Genomic DNA, 24,408 nt, shown 5'->3' with positions numbered 1-24,408 from the left:
TCACTTCATGACTTGGTGACTTGGAAAGCAAGATATATACCATGTCTCAGCTCTCTTTATCTATATATTGGTAATAATATGCATCAATATCACTCCACTATCTGCTTGGCAAGTGAATTGTATTATGCAAGATTAAGAAAGAGCTATTTTATATTATATATATATATTTACAAAGTGAGAGAGGGGAAAGAAAAAAAAATCTTTATCTGAATTACAGATGAGGAAAGACGAAAAAACTCCCAAGTAATTTATCTATTTTCCATTTCTTACATAATGACAAATAGACTATGTATTTAAAAGAGATGGGAGATATTACGTGGGAATTAACAATGATTAAATATTTAGACTCCATGAAAATAACATTTAGTGTGATGTTATTATTATTTTAATTTATTCCTTCAAAACACATTCTATTCTCACACTCTTCAAATTACATGATTTTATTAAAAACCTTTAGGCTTAGAAAATCATAGTTCTTTGCATAGTCTCAGCCAGAATAAGTTATATGCTGTGTGAAATATGCTACAATAAGAGTGTACACTGTTATGTGTATTATTCAAACTTCTTTACAAATATGAACTTCTTCATGTGAATTATAATATAAAGTCTCTTTTCATACTTGGTTTCCCTGTCTGTGGTATAATACTTTTGTTTAAAGACAGCGGTACATATATTTTATCTTACCCTGCTACCACCCCACTACTATTTTAGACAGTGTGAATAGAAAAAAAAAATAAGTCTGTATACCTTCGGGTAGGTCATGTGTCCATCTTTATTCCTATGCATGTTTTAAAATAAAAACTTCATATTTAACTTTTTTCATAAATAGATCTAGTGATATATATGCTAAACAGATACATGTAATATGTTACTCATTCTTGAAATAAGTGAAACAAATTCAGTTCTGATGAAGAATACTTCCAGCTTATTTTTCTGTTATAGGTAGTGTTCTTTTAAGAGCAAAATATTTGTCCTAAGTTGCCAGCATTTCTGTAAAACTTATTTTTGAATTGCAGCTGTCTCTGGGCACTCTCACAGTCCAAATAGTATTTAATCATGATTATTTGTAAAGTTTTCTGAAATATCTTTCAGAATGGCTCCTGTACCATGGACTGTAACAGAATAATGCAAATTTAGGGGAAATGCTTATCTTTAAAAGTCAGTAAGCTGTGCCTTTTCAAAGCTTTCTATAGGCTGAACTAACATATCGAATCAAAGACCATCTTACTGAATGTGTGCTGCACACAGCTACCCACACCTATGCATGTCTGAGTGCTCCTGCTTTTGTCAGGCCAAATCCTGGCACTTCCAGGTGCTCATAAGTTCCCAGCCTAAATATCCTTTTAAAGTGGTTTCCCTTTGATGAAATAATAATTAACCTCTTTTTCATCTTTAACTTTGTTTTAACACCATCTCCTAGGTCACTCCAAGTGGAGTTACTGGAAGCTCTCTTATGGCACAGAAGAACCGTGCCTGCAATACGGAGCAGCACCCCGGGATCTGGATACCCTGGAGTGCACCCGGCTTCGGCTTCAGCGCCACAGGAGGACACACAGGCTGATGAAATCAATCCTTTCAGCAGCTGGGAACTGATATTGCAATGAAGGAAGCAAGCAGCCGATGAACAGATTAAAGTTTCAAAAGATAAGGAGCATGTGTTAAAGCAGAAGGTGCTCTTGTACGTGCTCGATGCACTCTCCGCAGCCCAGCTTGACACGAACTTCATCCCTATTTGATCAAGTTTTAAAACCCCATTCAAGGGCTGCTGTTGATTTTATTAAAGCCAAGGAGAAGCTGTTTTTTCAAGAATGGGCAGAACATCCCAGCTCTTTTGCAATGTTCTCTCATTTCTGAAGCACATCCTGTGCAGTGGCTTTAAAACCCGAATAATTCTGGTTCACCAGTCAATACTAGTCGTATAATGCCAACATATGGGAATAATTTTCTACACTTGACATTAAACTGAAAAGCATTTAGGACTTGTATTTGGGATATAGCATCATGAATTTTCTCCTAGCTGATTGCTATATTATTTAAAAAAAAATGTATGCCACTAAAACCCTGTGAAGATGTCTATTTCCTCTTCATAATTCCCTTTGTAAAAGAAAAAATATAATGAGTCCACTGCGCTATTGCTCAAGCTTAAATCCAGTGCTGGATAAAATCAGATTTACCACAGGTTCTGTTTCGATTATCTCAGAAAAATACTTCCTTTCATCCTTTCCATTTTTCTAATTCTACACAAAAATTGTCATAAAAACCACATTAGTAATGAGTCGAACTTAAATAGATTTAGCATCATTCACTTCATACTTGTTTGAGTAACTTTTCCCCGGAATTCACACTGCAGATCTCATGAGACCTTCCCATCATATTGACATTTCCTCGCCCGGCTGGATCAGAAACACTGCACTAAATGTTCTTGTGCTACTCAGAGCCTTCACTTCACTTCTGGCCAACACCAAGCAATGCACAGGCATACAAACAATCAACACAAAAAAACTTAAAGGCTTGCTGAGCTCCACAAAAATTAAGTACATTTGATTAAAGCTCGGGCCACAGTTAATGTCATATGTATTTAATCGAAGATTAACATAGCTGTCTTCAGTAACAAGGGACAATAGCCAAAATTTGGAGGCCTTTACTTAACTTTCATTCAGTCCTTATTCAAACAGTTGTAAACAAAGAACCAATTAATGAACAGAAATGAGTGAGGAATTAAAGGCATTGTTTAGAATGCCACCTAAATAAGTAGCGAAGTCCAAAATTACTTTTTATGTTTTATATATGTGAACGCGCCAACAGACATTGCAAGCCTTTCAATATTGCTTGTATTTCCAGCTGAACATTTGGTCACTAACTCTGGGGATTTTTTTACTTTCTATAATGACCTACTTGGACTCTAAGGCAATAAGCTCCGGGAACTTCTTTTTCTGTTTACAGAAAATTCACTTTCTGGTTGTGACTCTTCAATGCCTGAACGCAGCACAGCAAAGTTGTGGCTTGCCTAGAGGTAAGCTAGACTGCAGTGATTTGCTGCAGAGCTACTAAAAAAACCTTGGGAACTTCAGAGACAACTCAAGAGGAAATTATGTGTCTTAAAGGGAAAACAACTTCCTCTTTTTATTATAAGTACTCTCATAATATTAATTCTATCACAGGTTCTTTTAAGATGTCATATAGATAAGGGTCAGCAAAAGTTTTGCAATCATTTCTCTTTTGCAATTATTAGCTTCAGCACTCTATTGGGCATACTCATCTCTATCAAATATATCATTCTTGATAACCATCAGTTAGATAGAGATGTCAGTTTAACAATGTCTTTTCTACATATTATTTTGATGACAAATACAATTTATTTGTAGCATTTGTTTCTTGTTTCCAAATTGGGAAATGCTTTCTATAGATATGTTTGCAATAGGATCTCTAGCACTAAATTCAACTAAAGACAGGTTTATTTGCTACTGTAATCATTGCAGCAAAAATGAAAGTGTTACTTGCATGGATACTAACAGCAGAATACAGGAATCTAGATGAACACTGCTTAGACGCTGGGAGTTTTTTGATTGCTCCAAAGGAATCTGTTGAGAAAACAGGATATTATTTGCATAATGTATCAAAATGACTGTTGGTTTTCCTTTATGAAGGCACAACAAACTTCCTGACACAGATAATATCCTAGCAACTCTTTGTGGTAACTGAGACACCATTACAACAACAGAAATATTTACAGTATGTTTTTATGGCACATTAAGTCTCAGCTATTTAAAAAGCTGGAGGAATTGTTCTGTATTTCTAAAAACGGATGCTAAGAATAAGCCCTTAAATATGCATAGTTTAGAATCCAATTGTTTCTTTTTATGTTAGATGCAGGGTGAATTTGGAGGAATATTTTTAAAAGACATGATATTTCCTGTCCTTATATATCGGTCAGTGTTTTCAATAAATCTTCAGCATTGTTGTAATTTTTTTGTTAGAAAAGTATTGAAGAGGTTAGAGAAAGACTAGCAATGTGGCAAAGTTCAACTTTTACTAAGTGAATTGTGTCATGAATATATATATATATAAAAAGATCAACAGAAAGCTGACATAAGACATCATTGAACTGATAGAGGGAAAAAAATCCTTATTTTAATATCTAAATATTCAAATTTCAATTAATCCAAAAATCTAATTTATTTGAGAATAACAGAACATATTCATGGTGTATACATACAATTTTTGGTGTTGTCTTAATTTACGTACAGATTTAATTTTGAAATTTGCTTTATTGTAGAAAATTTGCATGAATGAGAAACTCTTAAATGAACAACTAAAGAAATATGACAGTAACAGACCAGTTTCTGAACTGCCTTTACACTCTGGGGTGGGTTACTCATTTGACCCGTTCCATTACAGTCAAAGGGACTTCACGGGTGAGGAGCTTCCTGAGGCCCCTTCCTGAAGAAAGTATTTGCTGTAGAGGGATGATTAGGTAAACGCTTCAGTATCTCCTGAATAACATTTGTTCATATGTATGCTGAAATGTCTTCCATGGTGTCTTGCCACAGAAAGTGAATATGTAACCAGTTTAAATCTGCATTGTGGGGTATGCAAAACCAGTCTGAAAGTCAAGATTCACTTGTATTTCATGAAAACACTTTTCTTTCATTGCAGATACGGGTACTTCATTGTTTTTCTTGTGTTTCAAAATTGATCAGAAAAATAAAACAGAAATGAAGGAGTGCAGCCCCATTTACTGTGAATGAGCTCTCCGGTATGAATTTCACTGACTATAAATAGGGTATTTCTAAGACCTGATGATATCTCTTTGGAGAACACCACATTAAGAATCCAACAAGGCAAACATTTATATATTTAGGCTTTTACAGCATTCTCACTGAATGAATTCAATTATTGATTTGCTTAATGACTCAAGTCAGGAAAGCGTGTGTTCCAATCACCCTGTCATCAATCATTTTCTTAACTTTAAACATATGTCAGGTCCCAGTGAAGCTGACCAATCCATTAGGTCACTTTAAAAACTTAACTTTGGAAAAAATATAAGAAGTGAGATGTAGTTGCAAAGAGTGTTATAACCCAATTCACACAATCACAGAATCACAGAATGTTAGGGATTGGAAGGGACCTCAAAGGATCATCTAGTCCAATCCTCCTGCCAGAGCAGGATCACCTAGGTCAGATCGCACAAGAACGCGTCCAGGCGGGTTTGGAACAACTCCAGAGAAGGAGACTCCACAACCTCTCTGGGCAGCCTGTTCCAGTGTTCTGTTACCCTTACTGGGAAGAAGTTCTTCCTCATGTTTAAGCGGAACCTCCTGTGTGCCGGCTTATATCCATTTCCCCTTGTCCTATCATTGGATGCCAGTGAGAAGAGCCTGGCTGCATCCTCATGACAGTCACCCTTTACATATTTGTAAACATTAATGAGGTCCCCCCTCAGTCTCCTCTTCTCCAAGCTAAAGAGACCCAGCTCCCTCAGCCTTTCCTCATAAGGGAGATGCTCCACTCCCTTAATCATCTTTGTGGCCCTGGACACAATTCTCTACTCCTTGAGATACAAAAGTCAAGAGTAAGCAAGTCAGCTTATGATTTCTAGCAAATGGAAAATAAAGCTCAGCATGCTTAGCTACCACTATAACCAGGATGTGTAAGAACTTTGCAAAGTCTTCTGTGAATACAGGAATCTGTGTGGAGTTTTGCTTAATTTGTTTCATTAACTTCATTGGGAAATATGATATAGTACTTAGGAACGTAAACAGTCTGACTTATGAGTTTGTTGCTATACAAGTAAAGGGCTCTTTTCTCAGAGTCATGGCAGACAGGAGCGTACACAAAGATATTCTGCATAGCCGAGAAGGCCACCCACAATGTTATGTGAATTTAATTTTTGATTCGCGTTCCTCTTCTCCCATAAAAGCCAAGGTGGGCCATGGCTGTTTTCCCATAAAGTGCTGAGAACGCTCAATCGGAGTCATTTGGGCCTTGAACACAGAACATACTCCCCCACCCCGATAAGATCCTCTTTTTGTACACACAACAGAGTAGCAAATTCCCCAGAGGAAACACTCAGACTGAGGGAAACATTGCAAAGTTGTTACCCTTCTGCATTTTAAAAGAAATTTCTTGGCTGCCCTCAGACCTGGTTCCTAATGCCAACCAAAGGACCAGCCACAAGAGATGTCACTGCTGGAGAGAAAACATTTTGGTTCTTGGCACCTATGTTTTACAGCTGCTAAGCATGCACTGTGGGTGGTCGGAGCCTTTGGTTTCCCTTCTGCAGCCGACAAGAGAAAGCAAGGGAGATAACAGCAAGGGGAAAAGGAGAGAGAGAGTCACAGAATGGAAGCTCTAATCTGAGACATGTGGAGCCAGATTCTCTGGAGATATAAATTAGCTTGTCTCTGGTTATATCAATTTATGATTTTGATGTCTTGTAAAAGTGCATTTTATGTCATGAAGAATGAGGGAACAAAGTTAACCCCTGAAAGCGAATTTCTGTTCAGAGCGTTCCTCATCTTCCACTTCCACTTTGGGACAAGCAAAAAAACAAATCAAGAATAGCATTGGTATATTTTCTTAACATAGGCTAATAATCTGACCCTGCTCCGTTATTGTTATTTGTTGTTGTATTTATCTGAAATTCGAACAGACACTTCTGCTTTGTATGATCAGGAAGTGGCAGTTCTGGGGTATGCAGAGTCAGTAGCCTTTATGTCTGAGTGTTTTAAAATATATGCAAAGCCGTTTCTGGCATTTCAAATATGTGTATACATATTCATTGTCAGGTCATTTCTTTTTCGAATTACTACTGGCTTCTCACAAAAATCCTAGAAAAGGGCTTGTGCAAATATCACTGTTTTAGGAAGATGAAATTGCAAACTAGGATATTCCTCTCTTGGAAGAAGTTGGAAACAACTTAAGCTCAGCAGATCTGCCTCAATTCTGTCTACATTTTTTCCCAAAAGCAAAAAGAAAATATGCTTTCCCTTATAATCTTGAAAATGCTGGTGGCTGATTTGCAGCAGACAGCAAACATACAGATAATTTTTGCAATTTATTGGAGGCAAAACTAATTTCTCTGCTCCCCAGTTTCTTTATTGGGAAAAAATGAGAACTTTCAGGACAAGCCTGTGCTTCTAAAGGAAGGTGTGATTTCGGCATAAACAGATGTATCCACACCGGCTTTAACCTGTCTAACATGGATGATAATGGTGTCATGGTTTGAAGTGGGGGGGGAGGTCCGGGTGGCAGAAGCTGCCCATCAGACCGGACTCCCATCCCCCTCGGGGCTTGAGCCAATCAGCGCCTCTGCGAATTGCCCTATTTACGTCGGGACAAAGGAACCGGAAAGGTGTGTGCCTGTGCCCAGGAGCAAGGAGAAGGGAGTGGGGCACGGCCCCTGCTCCCGGCGCCCGGCCGGGCCGGTGCCACTCGCTGAGGATGGCCACGGCGGAGCCGCTTGGGGAACTCGGGGAGAGCCTCGCTCCCGGGGTGCCCACCGGGCCAAGTTCACCCAGAAAGGACTGAAATCTGAGACAAACGGCCACACAGATCATCCAGGTCAGTGAAGATGGAATGGGACAACGTTGCCGCAGCTGAGTCCCCCTTGCAAGCGGCCCCTTTGCAACCAGTCCTCGGTGGAGCAAGCAGAGACCCACTCTCAGCCTGTGGAGGATCCATGTTGAGAAGAGATGCCAGAGCCTGAGTATGGTACGCATCTAGAGTCCGTGGGATGACTCCCACCGATGGGGAGGTGCTTTGTTAAAGGAGATGCCTGAGCCTGAGACTATTGTGAATCATGGCACAGGTCGAGGTACATTTGTGCATTTACGCATTTAAGGTCAATATGACAATCCAATGCCAGAGCGCATTTAAAGTCTGTATGATGACCCACGCCACAGTGAGTGGCAACAACTCCTTAAAAGTCCAGGACTGGTAAAGCCTGCACTTGGGGCAATCCGATGGGGTAAGGATTTGCCTCCTAGCGGGTAGGATTCATGCTTTCGCCGTGAGTAGGGGATCCACTGGAGCAAGGGACAATGGTGTAAGGACTCCTTCTCCTTTAAGAGAAACGACAGTAACAACATGGAATGAACTGACCTGCACTCTTCCATTCCCTGCCCCCCTGCGCCGTTGGAGGGAGGAGGTAGAGCTGGGAAGAAAAGGCAAAGGGGGGGAGTGGTGTTGTGTTTTTAAGATCTGGCCTTGTTTTCTTGTTATCCTCTCAAGTAACCATTTTTGTTCGCTTTTCTCTTTGTAGGTAGCTGTTATTAAATAGTTTTGCTTTAAGGAAACTGAGCCTTTTTGCCCGGGACCGTGGTTGGTGGGTGCTGCTCTGTTCCTATCTCGACCCTCAGCTCATTTATTACATTTTTCTCCTCTTCATTTTACTGGAGTGGGAGAGCTGCATGGGGTTTAGTTGCCGGATCAGCCTAACCCATGACAAATGGGTGAAAGTGAAAACGAATATGTTGACCAGAGAGATTTTCAAGACCCAACTGGATAAAGCCCTGAGCAACCAAGTCCGACCTCATAACTCAACCCTGTTTTGAGCAAGAGCTTGGACAGGAGATCTTCTGAGGTCCCTTCCAGCCTGAATTATCCTGTGGCCCCATGATCTTGTGTGGGAGCCTGCCTACCCAGAGCTGCTGACACAGTCATTGCTCTCTTTTCATCTTCTATGAAATGGTTTACAGCACCAGCAGTCCCTGCTCACTAATGACATTAGTGTTACCTCTCCACTATCCTCTTATGTTTTTCCCAGTGGCAGCTATGGAGATGAAAGCCTTCGATGCAGTTCTGTCCTGCCTGTGGGACATCTTGGTAGTCCCCAGGGAAGTGAGCCGGGGTCAGTTCTGACTGTGTGGGGCTCTGCAGCCTTTCTGAAGGCACCCCTACACTCACTTTGGGCAACCCACACCCTGTAGGGCACTAAAGTGCCCTGTAGAAAGCAATGTCACATGAGATGTACTGCTATTCCTACCATGTCTCTGCAGAAACTCCATCCCTGGCAAGCCCTGTGGTCCTCTTATTCTTCATGTGGTGTTCAGGAGCATGAGCCAGCAGCATACAACCTGCACTTGGAGGCAGCAGCAGGGCAACAACATGGAGTGAGTAGGAATCCTTTACGCTATGTTTACAGGAAAACGTCGTTTTGAAAAGCCACAATTCACAGCCACATCTCTGCGGAGCTCACTGAGCAGAGGGGGCAAGTAGCAGATGGAAACCAAATGCAGTAACTGTCCCCTCCCCTGAGGGACATAGGTGACCCTGACTTTGCAGGACTTCTGCCTTGAAGGGAGCAGAGCTGCCTGGGATGATGCAGATGATGGCCCTGGGAGTCAAGTGCATGGTGTGTAAGTTCGAAGAACCTTACCCAGCAGCAGCCTCAAGGGCCTGCAAGTGCTTGACTGCTGTGTGCCTTCTGCAGAGCCCGGGAACTGGCCTCAGGCAGCTTTGAAGGGCAAGCCTGATCACTCCTGGGTCAGGAGAGAATGGGTGGGGAGCCCAGAAATGGATGTCCTGCTGTCTACAGGCCATGAAGTCCTTTCCTATCCAAAAATTTGCTGTTTGAGCACTGGCTGGGAGACAGCTTGATTACTCCAGTCATCACAAGTGATGGACATCCAGAGGAGAGTCGTTTGAGCTCTCTGGCAGCAATGTGAAATCAGTGAATCTGATACTGTCTTGAGCAGCAAACCCTACCCATGTCTCAGAAGAAAAAGAGGATACTACGAATCGCTGATCTCATCAAATACTGTGTCAGTTTGTCCCTCACAGGAGGAATATGGAAACAAACTGATAAGGCAAAAATCACCAGCTATTTGCTATCTCAATTTTGACAGAAACTGTGACCAAAACTCCAGACCTTGGGCAGACATTTATCATTCTAACACACTGAGGATAAGGGGTTGATTCAGTTGCTCACACATCGGTGTCTTGTCCCATTTGACCCACCCCAGCCTAGCTAAGATATTCATGTGCTAGAAGACCTACAGCATGCTCCTGAAGCTCCAGGCAGAGACTACAGAGCATGTCAGATGGCATTAAATGATTGCATGCATCAAGATCTATGTCTTTGCATTGACCTTCACTCTCAGAATTGAAAAAAAAACATCTGACCAGACGGCACACAGTGATGGGCACCGTATGAGAGCACAGACAGAGAGGTGGATTCCTCTCATTGTGTATATAGTTTTTTTTGGTGTGCTTATGATCAAGTCCAAACTTCTCCTTATCATCACCTTGTTAGGGCAACTGTTCATTTGCTATAGCAAGATCTGAAGTTTCCCTGTGTAACATGAAGTTGGCTTCCTACGGGAACTTGTGTGATCTCCAGGAGTTAACATCCTGAGGCTGAATCAGTTTTAGCACCTCTTTATTGGGTGGGTAAATATTTACATCAAATTGTCCAGAGTTTATCATAACAACTTCAATTCTTTCTGGCAAGAAAGCCAGCACAGGTCACTTTGTCAATGACAAGGCTTCTAGATAATTAAACAACACTCACTGGCCACTAATTTATATGCATTATAACTCAGACTTAAGAGCCTAAATAGACCAATAGAATAAACTTCACAGACACTAAACACTTATTTGCTGCGACATTATTTACATTTGGGACTACAGAAAGCAGTAAATCAAAGGAGGACTTTAGAAGAGTCTGCTTTTTCCCAATATTAATATTTAATATCCTTTCAGACGTATGCAATATTTGGTGCAATTGCTAGAAATGCATTTAGTAGGGAAATTTTAAGTAAGGACTCAAATGAGTCAAATAATGAATGTTTCTGAAAAACACACCTTTGATTTTCTTTTAAAGCACTCAGAAGCGTACACAGAAGTACGCTGATGTTTTTTCCACATATGACACACAAACAGCCCTTTAAAGCTCCCTCCCGTGAGCATGCACTGAGCTTTTGTATATGGACCTGGGACTTTTAAAATCTTGGCCTTGAGATGTCACAGCTTCGACTCAGTTCCCTGGCAAGTGTCTGTCACACTTGTAGCACACTATGACCCGATGGCCCAGCTGCTTTCGATTGGCACTAAATCGAGTCCTGGGCACACTTCTGTTCCTTATTAGACATGAGAAATACACCTGATATGCTCTTGTTGTCTTCTTGCTGCCCTTATCTGGGCTTAGCTCAGAGACTTCAAAAAATATTTTGAACCCATTTTACAGCAAAAGATAATTTCATTTACTAGTACCCATGCTTCTAAATTCTGTTCATACGGAAATAAGACCTGGAAAATATCTTCAGTAGTATTGTCAAGCAAGCCTGATGACAGCTGGTGTACCATCCTGATAGCCTTATACTGTATTATATTCCAGTAACAGATATAGGTATCAGGCAACTGTAACAGTCAAGTCAAGGTGAGCAACAAGTGAAAGTCAAGATTTCTGCCTGTGTTTGTTAAAAGGACAGCAGCTGTGCAGATACATGCGTACAATAACAACTACATACAAAATCACCTTCCAACAATGCATCAAACAGAGTGAAAATAAAGAAAAAAAAATCAGTGGTGACAAAATAGAAAATGAGCTAAAAATGTTGTAACCGCTTTTCCTGGCATAGTGATGGGGCCTACTGTGAGATTCTAGTGCCTGATGTGAAAAGAAGCAAAAGGAGATGCATAAAAACATATCAGACATGATTGCTCATGTGGTAGAAAATGAATATCACAGAATAATTTCCAGGAGTTCTATGATTTCTTCTCTGCTTGCAGGAAATAGGTTAAAGAGCATACAGAATACAAAGAATATTCTATAAAAAGGGCACTCTCCACAAAACTAGGATAGAACAATCCCATCTGGATAAGCAAAATTTTAGGGTTTGGGGTTTATTTTATAAAACTAATTGTTAACATTGAAAACAGTGAAGCTGAACAGGCAAGAAGTACACCTAGAATTCCAGCGGTCATTCATCTCTGCTATGGGGAAATAAATAAATCAATTTCTGTTAATGTTCTCAGGTTTTAGACCCTGGTGCTCCAATTTTGAAACCATTTTTATTTTTCATTATATGATTTTAATCAAACAATTTAAAATTATGTAATTTATAACTATAACATGTATGGAAAAATAATTTTCCATTCCTTTCTCCATGTAGTAATATTCAAATCAATGTGTGAGGGTTTTTTTTTGCATGAATCTGATACTTCTGTATTTCACAAGATATTTTATTTCAGGAAAATTATCATGAAGAAGACAAATTACATTCTTCATTGCTTTTGTGTTTCCTTAGTTGTTGTATCTTTTACTCCTTTTGGCAACAAATCAAAACTATGAAAGGTGTCTTCCAGTTGCAAGAAGAGAGTTTTATATGTCTTATCACATCGTTAAATCAATGGTGGTAGTGATTTCTCAGCTTTTCTTGGCTGTTCTTTCAGTCATTTTTTAATTTCTCCAAACATAACAAGGTACAATTAGTGCTAGTATTCACCCATTATCTACATCATTTTTCAAATGGGAAGTCTTTGATACATTTTACAGTACAAGAGATCTGTCAATTAATAAAGTTGGCTAAAAATGTAGAAATTATTCTTATTTCTAAGTGTCATGTTTTTTTACATCCTCTTTGGTGCTACGTAAATGTATTGCTTAAGGCTGAGGTAGATTTTCTTCTGTGGCGCATAAGAACTCAAGGTACAAGCCCAGTGTGATTCCTCATGGCAGCAGACATGTCAGCAGATGTTTATATTTAATCCCTCTCAAGGCATTGAGAGATACCTTGATGGCTTTCAGGGTAGACGCGGTGGTGTTTCTTCTGAATGCCAGCAGAGTTTTCATTATCATAAATAAGAAACTGTATCTCCCACACTGAAAATTAAATGTATTTGCAAACAAGCTCTGTCAGATCAGATGCATTAAGAGGCAGTCTCTTTCTTAGTCCCATGAGCGTCAGCATGTGTGCTGCTCTATCACACAGACCAAGGCTCCAGCAAGTCGTGTTGCCTCCTACCAAGTGCTGCTGTTGTTCTCCGCTTCCCATATTAGGCAGGGCAGCCATGATAAACTGTCCTGCTCTTGAACTATTCTTGTAAAGACAATGTCCTGATGTTTTTTAAGATCTGTATTGTTACTGGATTTGTGTACTTGTGTTTATATACATTTTAGATTCAGAGGTCTCCCCTGTGCTGGAATATATCCAGTCCCGCAAGCAAGGTCACATTAGGGAGAGCAGCTTTCTTTGACAGCTTCTTGGGGAAAGGCATTTTCTGCATTTTCTGTACTCAGAGCCCTGGGCTACAGTTCATCATTAGAGGAATCTTTGATGGAGACTACTAGAATTTATAAGCATGGAAATAAAATTAAATAATTTGGAACTCTGGGCATATTATGGTGTAAGAAGATGTGCTCATCTATACTTTCCCATATTGGGAGCTACAGTGGTAAGAAGTCACTTTTCTACCCCAGCCCATTGTGCCACACAGTCCAGAAAGCTCTCCTCTGACAGAGTGCTTGTAATCTAAATATAAAAGAAAAGCCAGTACCAAAATATTGACCATGCAGTGTGAAAATGGAGAAACAGAGGGCCAGCATCAGTCATCGGGTCCTGATCCCAACTCTCAGACACCCTGACACTTTTAAGTTTTGTAAGTGATGTAAACAATAAGGGCAACAAATTGATATTAAAGATGTCTACGGTATTCAGATCAAAGCCAGTGGCAGCCCTGCTAAGCTGGAGGGTGGGAAGTAGGATCTTCTCAACTGACATGCTGAAAAATTGATTGGTGGTGCAATAGCATGAATAGAATAAAAGAGATATTTTCACTGGTAAAAGCTAAAGAAGGACAAGACTTGAAAACCAATACTAATCACATCAGTGAAGGCTGACAGATTAAGGAAAATAAATAAGTGCTGGAAAGAGTTATTAGCTACGGTAAAACCATTACAAACATTGCATGCCACTGGAACTGTCTTCCAATCCTTGATAATCTGAGTGATGATTCCTCAAGAAAGTCATTCTTATATCTGTCAGTCTATTCAGAAGATTGAAGGATCGGTTTAGGCTTCCACTGTACTCTGAGAGATACTGTTATGCTCAGGTAAGAGATCTGTATTCTGTCCAAAGCTGCTTTTTTAAAACAAAAAAAGAAAATGCAGTGCCACAATAATCCGATTTCAGAACTTGGACCTCAAGTCTGGAGGTCCCACAGCTCTGCAGCCAGCTGAGGGATGGGAATGTTCGGGCAGTGTGCTGGAGACTAAGTTAGAGACATTGCAGGGACAAAGAAATTGCAAACTCACTAGAAAATGCTGTCCCCTGAAGTTATATCATCTAATGTTTAGCCATAGGCATTTTATTCTCTCTAATAAGATTATGGATTTGGAGGGACAGCTTTCAGTTAGTGTCATAAACAGTCCACACAAACTAAGGCTATGAATTTTTCCAGGGAATTGAATTCCCACTGAAGAAATCTTTCTTCAAGCTGCTCATCTTCTATGAGAGCTGGGCATAAGTGTTGCAATCATTTTCTTTCTTCCACTAAGGAAACTGAAGTCACCGAAATAACCAAAGAGCCTGTTCTGCTAATAGACAGGTTAGCGTTTACATGGGGTGTTCTTGGTATTTACTTCTCGAAACAAGTTCACTAGTAGATTAAAAGATTGATAACACTCTTTAGAATGTGAATCATAAATTTGTCTTGTCCTCTTTGGTGTTCCCTTTAGTGAAATAATATGTGCAGAAAATAAATGCGTCTTCTTAAGATGGAAGACACATGAAAGTGCTGGAGCTGGTTTCGTATCTATATTGGACTAGAGATAAAGTAGGGGCAGTTGCCTCCACACTGACACTGCTGGGAAGGGCACTTCTGCGTGTATCTTGCAAGAAGTACCCATGGCTGCACAACCTCTGCTCAGATCACATATTCAGTTATCCAAATGCCCAGCACTGTGCCCAACATCAGAACAATATTATTAGCAAAAAGACTACATTCCTTTTTTTTTTTTTTTAACAAGGTCATGCATTCATTAGCTTTTGAAATTTTGGAGTGCAGTCTGGAGTGAAAGGAAGTAAAAGAAAGATATAACTCTCAGTGCTGCCAGGTATAGCAATACAAGAGGCTTAAACATGGCTTTCCTTATTACTTCTTCTCTATTCATCGCCTTTGGAAATTAGGCCAATCACTCTAGAATTTGAGGAGCAGATTCTGAGTGCACTTTAAAATGCTGCAGAGTCTAAATACATTGAATACCTGCATATATCCAAACTAGATATCACACATTAAAATAATATTATCTTTATAGAGCAAAAACAAGTGTTTGATTGTACTATTTTAATTCAGAGTGATGGTTTTCAGCCCTGCTGTTTAATAACTTTGTAATAGCCTGGAGTAGATCACGTTACTGCTAGATTTTTTCTGGTGCTAACTCACATTTTTCTTTGCTCAATATTTCCTGGCCAAACCAGCTTGGCCTTTAATATATTTAGTGTTCGAAAGGTTGATTAACAAACTCCAGCCTGGAATAACTTAAACTCTTATTTTCTAAGACCTTCAGATTTGTCACTGAAAGGCAAAGCAGTGTAGTGACTATGTCCTAAACAGCTTTAAAGATAAAACAAAAGCAATAATACAGATAGGTATGTCTAGAACTTGTGGCTTTTTATCATTTCTTTATCCATCCCACACACATTTCTTTCTGTTCCAGCCATGCTCCTCTGTAACATTCTCCCAACATTTATGCAAACCAAGTCATTACAATTTCTGCCTTTGATGGGATTGCTCCTGTGCCTCAGGTTACTAGATGCTTATCTCTTAGTGGTTTTAATTGCATGTGAACATGTCAATCCAGAAAGCTGTTCTAAAAATGTGTGTTGTTTAATTATGGTATTGCAAAATCAGACCAAGAGCAGGACTGTATGAAAACCAGAATAATTTGCTAGATGAAAGAAAAGATCACATGGAAATGTTTGACGAATATGTTCTTCTTAAAGGACTTTTTGGTGAAGGAAATTTAAGACTGCTGAAGCCCACCTGAAATTTGGCCCAGGGAACAGGAAGAACTTCTTCCCAGTAAGGGTAACAGAACACTGCAACAGGCTGCCCAGAGAGACTGTGGAGTCTCTTCTCTGGAAATGTTCAAAACCCACCTGGACGCGTTCTTGTGCGATCTGATCTAGGTGGTCCTGCTCCGACAGGGGGATTGGACTAGATGATCCTTTGAGGTCCCTTCCAACCCCTAACATTCTATGATTCTGTGATTCTGTGATTCTATGATTTTATGAATAGCAAGGAACATAGTCAGGCACACAGCTTCAGTGACAAGAGAAAACAGGCTGGGGCTCAAAGGAAGCAGGTGTCTCTCATGTATCTCAAGACTAGGAATTAATACAAAATTTTGAATTAAAAAATAGCTGTTCTCAGAGACACGTGCCTGAAATTTCAACATAAAGAATATCTGGTGATGAAAAAACATAGAGACAGACATCAGGTATTTTGCCTTCTGCTTATACAATTGTCATGCAAGGAAGAAGTCTGTGATCTTGCAAAAATTTCTCTACTTTGCTGTCACTCTGCAACTTTCTTTTATGATGACAAAGAAATGAATTTGATAACATGCAGACTAATTAAACTGCAACAAATGCTCTGACAATGAACATTTCTCAAATGTCAGGTGTCATAAAATGACAACGCACCTTATTTTAACAATTTATTTGCAAAGCAAAAGGCTGAAGACTCAAAAGTGCTGGCATGATATTTTCTGACCTATCAGGCAATCTGAAACTACACGAGTACAAGCAGAATCTCAGATTCTATTATTTCCAGTATGTCATATAAACCACAATCAAAATTTTCCAAAACAAAGAGGGCAATAACACTCTTCTTGAATTTCCTATCACTCAAATAAGCAGATTTCAGTTGTTCTCAGCTTCATTGGGCTGAACTGAAATAGAACAGTCCCATCTGTAATTATAAATTCATAAATCATTTATCTGAATTGTGTATTTTTTGTAGTTCAAGGTAGGCAGGATGTGTTATACTAACTTACAAATCCAATCCATGACCTCCTGTGTTTTGAGAACAGTGCCAAAGATGGAGCTGGAAAGTGAGTGTCTTGATGTTACAAGACACACTGAGAGTTCATGAAATACAGTTTGGAAAGCATTGCAGAGTGGCAGCCATGCACTGGAAATTTGATATGTAACAGATTTAAAACTGTTATAAGGAAAAACTTCCTTTATGATGACGTCTAGGAAGTCATTTATCATCTCACAGAGGAGTCTGGCACCTTAAAGTGTTTATCTAAGGAAAGGAAATGAACCCCTGTCATCTAATAGAAACAGTATTTGATCCATTTCACAAAGAAGTACACTGGTCAAAGGAATTTTAAATAATCCTCGACTCCAGCATTTGGCTATACCTGCTTCTTGTCTCCAGGAAGCTCTCAATCCATTACTTTCCTGGTGTTTTCCTTTCTTTTCAATCCTTTCCTTATTTAGACAATCTCTAGGTTTGAAGATTATCCAAGATTTATTCCTTCTCAGATTAAATTTACAAATATATCCAGTTATATTGAATAAAATAGCTGGTGTACTTTAAACATACCAAAAATTTAGTTTCCAGGAAGCAAACTACATTGGATTTGCTAAATCTTCTTGAAGTCCATCCTGCAGACTCAACATCAAGGCAGCCAGCCACAGGGACTACCATGTTTAGTGCCCAATGCAAAGTCCATTGAAGTCTTCCCACAGTCTTCAATGCACTTTAATTAAAGGCTTTATCATTGCTATTATAATATACTTCAAGATATTGCAAACTCCAAAGATCATTTAAAAGTCTTGGAAGCAGCAAGGAACCCGGTATGAACAATGCAATACTTCACTTAATCACAGCCTTAGCATTTTTTTGCCAACGGGTTTATTTACAAATGATTTAGAGTGTGAGGGGATGCAGTTAACTGTGAGTTCCTAAACCAATTTGGCACTAGTACTTTTTTTTTTCAAGCTCCTTGAGGACAGATCTGTACTAAAGATCAAAAGTTTATCAGCCCTGAGCAAACTAATTATTGTTGAGAGCCTCCACTTCCACAGGTGCATTATCTGTAGCTATCCTTGTATTTCTCGCCCAAGAAGTAGGTGTGAACCCAGCAAAAGCCCTGTATAGTACACCTTTCACAGCTTTAATAATGTTTTTCAAAACAAAACAAGCAAATAAGAAGACATTGAGGTGCTACACAGAGCAGGAGAGTCAGCGTATCAATTCTTGTGCATAACTTGCTCTTCAGATCTCAGATTGAACTTAGTAAGTAGCCACAGACCAGTCTTGAAATGGCTCTGGTGGGAGTGAGCATTTGGATGGGATTATCATTGAAAGCTTTACTGGAAGAAGTGTGTTTTAAGGAAGAATATTTTTATTTTTAATGAGCAGAGAATAAAGAGGGAAACCTGGAAGAAAGGCATGGGAACAGCTTTGATTGGAAGTAAGAAATGGAGTGAAAATAGCAAGAATGGGAACAGCTTTGATTGCAAGTAAGAAATGGAGTGAAAATAGCAAGAAAGCTCATGAGGAGAAATGAGAGCCAGAATGCACTAAATAGTAGATTTATTGGTCCTTTGAGGCATGGACAGTGATTTAAAATTAATTTGTGAGGGCTGAGAAATCCAAGGAGAAATCTGAATAAGACACTGAGAACAGCAAGAAATTATGATGACTCTGATGATAATATTAGGGATGGATGAGAAAGTAGGAAGGAAGGAGATCTGGGAAAAGACAGCTCCACATGGCAGATGTCACTGATAAGCTGGAGAGGAGATGAGAGTTTTAAGTCTTATTTGCTACGTCTTGATAGTGACAACTTTAATATGGAAAAGGAGCAGCCTAATGCAGCCCTAGGCCTGCTGTCCTGAGTTTCCAACCCATGAGGGTAAGACTGAAAGACAAGTGTGAAATTTGGTATCTCACAGAATATTTGCACTTTTTACAGCTTCATCTGCACAAAACAACTAGATGGCTGTAGAATGGATAACAGGACAAGTGCAAAAGAGGTCACAGGGAAACACTCAGGCATGGTGCAAGCTGATGAGTACTGAAACTCGTAGCTACTTTCCAAAAAGAATGAAACAGAAAAAATAGAAACTGAAAACTTGGCACTGGTCTGGATACCAGGCAAAAAAACGGAAGAAATAAGAGTTGTAGAGAGTATAGAAGAGATGATCCTTTTCTCAGTGGGGAAAAATAAAAAAATAAAAAAAAATTCTGTGAAGCAGAAAAAAAAAATTGAGCAGAAGTTATTGTCAAACATCTGCTTCTGTCCACAGGGCTGTATGGAAGTGGGTGACTCTTAATGGCTTGCTTAGAGATTATTGTTCTCTGGTGCAGCAGACACACAATATTCCTACGAAGTGACTGATAATAACTGAATCAAGTTAAATTTGTAATTTGGGAACAATATTGATTGCCTTCTCAAGTAGTGTGGGTGAAGTCTAGACCCTCTAAGTTTCCCTTTCACTAGGGAACCATTGCATACTAGTGTTGTCCTTAAAAAATAAAAATACATAAATAAAAGAGAATAAACATCATCAGTTATCCTTACTCTTTTCCCCTTTACTTAAGCCTCTGTTTCCAGTGTGTTGTGGTTCATCATGACCACCACTGCATGACCCCTTTGAGTTTGCCACCTTTAGGAATCTGCGGAGTTCAAAGCTTGTGATACTTTTAAAATCCCACCTTGTCCTGACTGACCAATTCAGCAGCTCCCCCTCCACTTCTCCTGTGGCTTTTGGCTTCCCCACAGGATTTGCACCTCTTGGGCTCTTTGCCTTCCCTTGAAGCTCGGAAAGGTGCTGGGACAGTCTTCAATGCTTTGGTTTTGGTGCTAAATAGCTACTCAGCACGTTCCTTTACAATGGGTTTACAGGGTTTATTCTGGCAGATTCCACTACATATTCACTGCACTTTTTCTCTCGTATCTATTATGGGACATGGCCGTTGCTGTTATCTGCCTTCCACCTAACTTTCAAATAATGAGCCTGAGTATCTCTCACTCTGTCTGTAACCCATTTGAATCACTCAATAAAAGCTGTAAAGATTTTTAGGAACTGCCAAAGGCAGGGGAAAAAAGACCTCCTTCCCTGTTCCCCGGTCTTCAAGAGAGACTCACCAGACTGTGACAGATTTTAACTATTTAACATAGTTTTTTATATGCTTCTCCCTTAATCTGGAGTGAGTGCTATATAACTCTAGCAGAATGACAAATCAGTTCAAATTCCTCTCTGACGTCATTTGTTCTTTTCTCTGAATTTCAGTGGATTTACACTGAGAGCTCATTTGGCCGCGGTTCTCCTACCTGACTGAGCTGTCCTCATCTGGCCTTGCCTTGTCTTTGTTCAGAACAAAAATCAGACAGGAGTTAAACTGGCGCACGTGTTGCTGAACAGGAAAAGCTTGCTGAGTCCGACAAGCCTTTTACGTTTATCTCTTCCCCATGTTCTTGCTGTGCTGCAAAATCCTTAAATTCACTCTCTCAGTTAAAAATCCTCTGTCTTTCCCACAAGTCATGAAACTCTTTTTTCTTTAACTACTTTCCTTGGCAAATCACTCCTGTGTTTACTACCTTGGTGAAATCGCAGAGATTGAATTCCCAGTCTGGCCTTAATTTTTCATCCTCATTCTGCTTGTGTCATTCTAGGTAGGAACAGGAGTTGCTCTTTACGTGAGGGAGCAACTAGGGTGCATTGAGTTCTGTCCAGGGGCGGATCAGGAGCAAGTTGAGAGCTTGTGGGTGCGAATTAAAGGACGATCTGGCATGTGTGATACTGTTATTGGTGTCTATTACAGACCACCAGATCAGGATAAGGAGGTTGATGAGGCCTTCTACAGGCAGCTGACAGCAGTCTTGCAAATGCAGGCCCTGGTTGTCATGGGGGACTTCAACTATTCTGATATCTGCTGGAAGGCCTACTCAGCCAGCCATCCACAGTCCAGGAGGTTCCTTCAGTGCATTGATGATAACTTCCTGATGCAAATGGTGGATGAGCCTACTAGGAGAGGAGTGCTGCTGGATCTTATTCTCACTAATAAGGAGGGTCTGGTTGAAGCACTGAAGGTTGAGGGTAGCCTTGGTTGTAGTGACCATGAAATGGTGGAGTTCAGGATCTCATGCGGCAGGAAGAGAATACCTAGCAGAACTAGAACCCTGGACTTCAGTAGGGCCAACTTTGATCTTTTCAAACAATTACTGGGAGAAATCCCATGGGACAGAGTACTGGAAGGTAAAGGGGCCCAAGATTATTGGTTAGCCTTCAAGGACCTCTTCTTCCAAGCTCAAGACCGGTGCATCCCAACAGGTAGGAAGTCAAGAAAGGGCACCAAGAGATCTGCATGGTTAAATGGGGAACTGTTGGGCAAACTCAAGCGGAAAAAGAGAGTGTACAGATCATGGAAGGAGGGGCAGGCCACTTGGGAGAAATATAGGTCTGCTGTCAGAGGATGTAGGGAAGCAACTAGGAAAGCTAAGGCCTCCTTGAAATTAAACCTTGCAAGAAAGGTCAAGGACAACAGAAAGGGCTTCTTCAAATACATTGCAGATAAAACTAACACTAGAGGCAATGTAGGCCCACTGGTGAATGAGGAGGGTGCCCTGGTAACAGAGGATAACAAGAAGGCAGAGTTACTGAATGCTTTCTTTCCCTCAGTCTATACTGCTGGAGGCTATCCTGATGAGCCCTGGAACCCTGAGGCTCCTGAGGAAGTCAGGATAGAGGAGGAGTCTACCCTGGTTGATGAGGACTTGGTTAGGGACCAGTTAAGTCACCTGGCCATCCATAAGTCCATGGGTCCTGATGGGATGCACCCGCGGGTGCTGAGGGAGCTGCCGGATGTCATTGCCAGACCACTCGCCATCATCTTTGCTAAATCGTGGGGAACGGGAGAGGTGCCTGAGGACTGGAGGAAAGCAAATGTCACTCTGGTCTTCAAAAAGGGCAAGAAGGAAGACCCAGGTAACTATAGACCGGTCAGCCTCACCTCCATCCCGGGAAAGATAATGGAACAACTTATCCTTGGTGCTGTCTCTAGGCATATCAAGGATAAGAGAGTTATTAGGGGCAGTCAACATGGCTTCACTAAGGGGAAGTCGTGCTTGACAAACCTGATAGCCTTTTATGAGGACATCACCCAGTGGGTGGATGGTAGAGCAGTGGATGTGGTCTATCTTGACTTCAGTAAAGCATTTGACACAGTCTCCCACAGCATCCTCACAGCTAAACTGAGGAAGTGTGGGCTGGATGATCGGACAGTGAGGTGGATTGTGAACTGGCTGAAGGATAGAAGCCAGAGAGTAGTGGTCAATGGGACAGAGTCCAGTTGGAGGCCTGTATCCAGTGGAGTCCCTCAAGGGTCGGTACTGGGACCTGTATTGTTCAACATATTCATCGATGACTTAGATGAGGGAATAGAGTGCATGGTCAGCAAGTTTGCTGATAACACTAAACTGGGAGGAGTGGCTGACACACCTGAAGGCTGTGCTGCCATTCAGAGAGACCTGGACAGGCTGGAGAGTTGGGCTGAGAGAAATTTAATGAAATACAAGGGCAAGTGTAAAGTCTTGCATTTGGTTAAGAACAACCCCATGTACCAGTACAAGTTGGGGACTGAACTGTTGGGGAACAGCACAGGGGAAAGGGACTTGGGGGTCTTGGTGGACAGCAGGATGACCATGAGCCAGCAATGTGCCCTTGTGGCCAAGAAGGCCAATGGCATCCTGGGGTGTATTAGAAGGGATGTGGTTAGTAGGTCGAGAGAGGTTCTCCTCCCCCTCTACTCTGCCCTGGTGAGGCTGCATCTGGAATATTGTGTCCAGTTCTGGGCCCCTCAGTTCAAGAAGGACAAGGAACTGCTTGAGAGAGTCCAGTGCAGAGCTACAAAGATGATTAAGGGAGTAGAGCATCTCCCTTATGAGGAAAGGCTGAGGGAGCTGGGTCTCTTTAGCTTGGAGAAGAGGAGACTGAGGGGGGACCTCATTAATGTTTACAAATATGTAAAGGGTGACTGTCATGAGGATGGAGCCAGGCTCTTCTCACTGGCATCCAATGATAGGACAAGGAGAAATGGATATAAGCCGGCACACAGGAGGTTCCGCTTAAACATGAGGAAGAACTTCTTCCCAGTAAGGGTAACAGAACACTGGAACAGGCTGCCCAGAGAGGTTGTGGAGTCTCCTTCTCTGGAGATGTTCAAAACCCGCCTGGACGTGTTCTTGTGTGATCTAATCTAGGTAGTCCTGCTCAGGCAGGGGGATTGGACTAGATGATCCTTTGAGGTCCCTTCCAATCCCTAACATTCTGTGATTCTGTGATTCTGTGATTCTGTGATTCTCACTTTAGTTTCCTGTCCAGTTTTATGACAGTCCTTAACACATTTTCAGTACTTCTAGAACTAAACTTCTTTCTTTCAAGGAATTAATTTGTTGTCTTTAAATAAATAATCTGATCACTTCCCCTTCTCTCTTCACTTTCTAATTTTCCCCCAGTAGCCCCTGGCTTATGTTTTAGATGGTTTTTATGATTTGTAGCAAGCAAGGGTTCCTGAGAAAGGCTGACTCCTATTTAGCTGTGTTAATTGATGATATGGCCAGGCTGCATATTTTTGTCACATAAGTCTACATAAGCCCTGAAAAATGCCCCTGAAATCAAAGGAAATTGATTTTAAATTACCCATCTCACATTATACCTTTCAAACAGTGGGTTTTATATAATTTTGGAGGAAAACAAGCCAACTTCTTGAGTAGTCTCACTGAAGCTCTTATTGTAACGTTTTCATCATCTAGGAAAACTCATTCAGCCTGCTAAACTGTCTTAGCTAACACGCCAAACTCTCTCCTTAGCAAAAGGCCAGAAAAACAATATTGTAGAAAGGAACCGTATGTTTACCAGCAGCAAGGAGAGTAGTCACCGTTCGCTGCCATTGGCTTGGAAATGACCGCTTAGCTGCAGGTGATTGTCTCATTTTCTTCTTCTTCACTGACCTTAGCCTGACTGAAATGAAGAGTTCACCAAATCAATGCAGGACTGCACAGCGTTGAAGTCTTGGAGTGAAAGTCCCCAAAGAAAGACCTTCATTTAAGCTGGGCAGCTTCTTGCTGGTCAGAGAGTAAGACAACAGGAAATGGTTAAATTTTTCCTCCCCTTTTCAATGATCAACACTCAGGCTATGAAACAGCATGTAGCTTGCAGAGACAGAGCACAGCCAGCCAGTTTCATCTTCATTATTAAAGATCTTGTAGTTATATGCAGCATTTACAGCCTGTGGGATGTCCTGGCAGCCTCTACCAAGGCAATGGCAACGTGTAATAATGCAGATATGCTTCACTTCATGGAAAGTAGAAATTTATGTCATGTGACGTTATACATGTCGTGTTCAAATGTCAGATTTTCCTACCGTTTAATCATTCTTTAT

This window comes from Tauraco erythrolophus, chromosome 6 (genome assembly GCF_009769465.1).
Source record: "Tauraco erythrolophus isolate bTauEry1 chromosome 6, bTauEry1.pri, whole genome shotgun sequence".
In the NCBI taxonomy this organism is placed as follows: Eukaryota; Metazoa; Chordata; class Aves; order Musophagiformes; family Musophagidae; genus Tauraco; species Tauraco erythrolophus.
The sequence above is the reverse complement of the archived record's forward strand: the minus strand, read 5'-3'. Positions refer to the sequence as shown.